Source organism: Oxyura jamaicensis, chromosome 2, assembly GCF_011077185.1.
Source record: "Oxyura jamaicensis isolate SHBP4307 breed ruddy duck chromosome 2, BPBGC_Ojam_1.0, whole genome shotgun sequence".
NCBI lineage: Eukaryota > Metazoa > Chordata > Aves > Anseriformes > Anatidae > Oxyura > Oxyura jamaicensis.
In genome coordinates, this window is record NC_048894.1 from 40,218,011 (window position 1) to 40,220,616 (window position 2,606).

Consider the following 2,606-nt stretch of genomic DNA (forward strand, 5'->3'; position numbering starts at 1 on the left):
GAAGAGAAGAGAAGAGAAGAGAAGAGAAGAGAAGAGAAGAGAAGAGAGGAGAGGAGAAGAGAGGAGAAGGATTATGTTGCTGGCTTAGTTCTGAAGCTGAAAACACTGTCATCATCCCCAGTTCAAGAAAAACACGTGTGGGAATAATGGCATGTGTAGGTGCGTTCAACTGTCTGAAGCCAAGGCTAGAGGCAAATCAGATCAGATCAGATCAGCATGGTGAGAAATGTGACAAGATGTAATTAACATTGGATGACTACTTAATTTCACTATTGATTCTTTTAATAGATCTTTAAATACAAATGTGATTGAGAGGGATCCCACACCAGTAGCCCCAGTGGTCTCCGTGTGCCCTTTCCGCTCCAAGCCCAACTCAGCAGCCAAGTCCCTTTGCCCTGCCGCAGGGCACCTCTAAAGGCCCTGGATCTCCAGCTGCTGCCCAGGGCATGTGTTGACTTCACTTGGTGACCTCACGTGGTGACTTCACGTGTATGTTCCCAGCCTGCGGTTTCCTTGCTCTTGCTGCAGGGCAGCCCAGGACTCAGACAGGTCCTTGGCACCTGAAAAGAGCCAGAAGTACCTGGCATTGCACAGTGCAACAGTCATTAGTAGCCCACTGCCCTCTGTTTGGCCAAGCCTGGGTCTCACCTCGTGCCTTCACCTACAGCTCTGACTTCAGGGTGCACAAGATCTGCCTGCTGACACCCAGCAATCTTTCCCCACCTTTTGCTTTAAGGAGCCTACCCGGGAACTCGACATGCTTCACCCTCCACAAGTGAGGGTCCTGGCCTGGAGGATGCTCACCTGTAACGAAGTGGCACAACACCAGGAGGGGAGCTTGGCCCCTTCAGCCTCTCTCCCTCCCTTCCCAGCAGTTCTGGCACCGCTGCTCACCACAGGCCCCTGGTAACACGGCCCTGATGCAACGCATGCTCACAGCCACGCTCCCTGACAGCTGCAAGGCCCGTCACCTGTGCTTCTCACAGCTGCTCTCTTGCACCTCACTGATCCAAGGGGCAAGCCTAGCTTACCTTACCCTTTCTGCTTCCCCAGTTCTGCAGAGACAGAGTGATAGCCTACAGCCAGCATGCGTGTTTCCATCCTGAGCAAATGGGTTGCTTGGACCACATGAAGTCCCTGTGCGTGTTGAATTGCTCACCCCCGGGCACGCATTTTGTCTGATCTTTGTGTTCTCCTATGAGTGCTGTTTCCTCTTCCTTTCTTTCATCAGTCTCCATTTTTTCAGATCTTTATCTTCTTGCCAGGACTTGTCGCAGCCTCAGATATTGCAGTATTGGTGTAGTTTATCCAGGTCTTGGGCTCCTTTTTTCATTTTTATTTTCATGTTCTCCTGCTCCTTAGAGTGGAGAGTCTGTCTCTGTGATTTCACTTCAGACGTGTTTTCAGCTTTAGACAATGTTCCTTCCCTTCCTTTTTTAAATATATATATTGAGGACACTCAAAGCTCCAGTAAGTTTTTCTCTATGCTCAACATAGTTCTTTGTCTTCAAACCTGTACAGCATTTTTAGATACACATCCAGGTATGCACCAGCTCTCATTTCCATTTTAAATATTAGATCAGGCAGTGAATATTCCTACCTCTATGAGCTGAGCAGAGAGATACAAAGACTGATCTCTTTTCTTGGAAACTACGCGGCATCCCTCTGAACTGAAGTGCTTTAAGCTATGAGTTTTTCCATATCCACTCACACTGCCTTTTGCAAATTCACATTCTTACGGCATTTGGGAAATGACTCATTTGTGGTTTTGCTTTTGATTTGCCTAGGTCCTTTTCTATGTTTTTCAAACTGGGCTTTCCAAACACAATCTACTTTAGGTTTTCCCATGTTAAAGGCCACCCTCAGCCTGCAGAGCAGGTAGCGAACTCGTATCACTTTTCCAAGTTTGTGATTTTCCCAAGATCTTGAAGACACCACAGTGTCAGGTTGATCTAGAAGCCTTTTTTCTCCCCTTTGAACCTGCAGGCCATATGCCCTGCATGGCCTGGTTAACAGGGCTGAATATTTGTCCCAGTGACATGCACCATAATGGATATTGCTTTTTAATTGAAAAAATAAAATAAAATAAAATAAAATAAAATAATAAAATAAAATAAAATAAAATAATAAAATAAAAACGGGTTTTAATATGCACAGTAGACTGCAGAGCTAGTCTGGTATGATTTTGGCAGTGACCTGTTGCCCTGAGACGCAGCCCAGTGCAAGGTGGGGGAGTGGAGAAGGGTGGTGACCACTGGGATTCTTCTGAGCCTTTGGACAGTCAGGTTTACCAACAGAGGTGAGCAGAGGCACAGGTCACCTCCCAAACCATCTTGTCTTGGTCACTTTAAACCAGCTTGTTCTCTCCTCTCTGGTGCCATCTGCTGAACTAAAAGCAACCAGCTAGTCCCAAGGTGCTACAAAAGGCTGCTCACAACAGACCAAGAACATGCTCATTCTGGCAGCGCCCAAAGCACAGCTTTCCCCAGCAGTACAAATGACAGAGCCTGAGAAAATCACAACCAGCACACTGAGGCTTGCAGGAGCAGAATTATCTCCTCACCTCAAGCAAACAAGTTTAAAAAGGGATTTAATTTAAGGGAAAG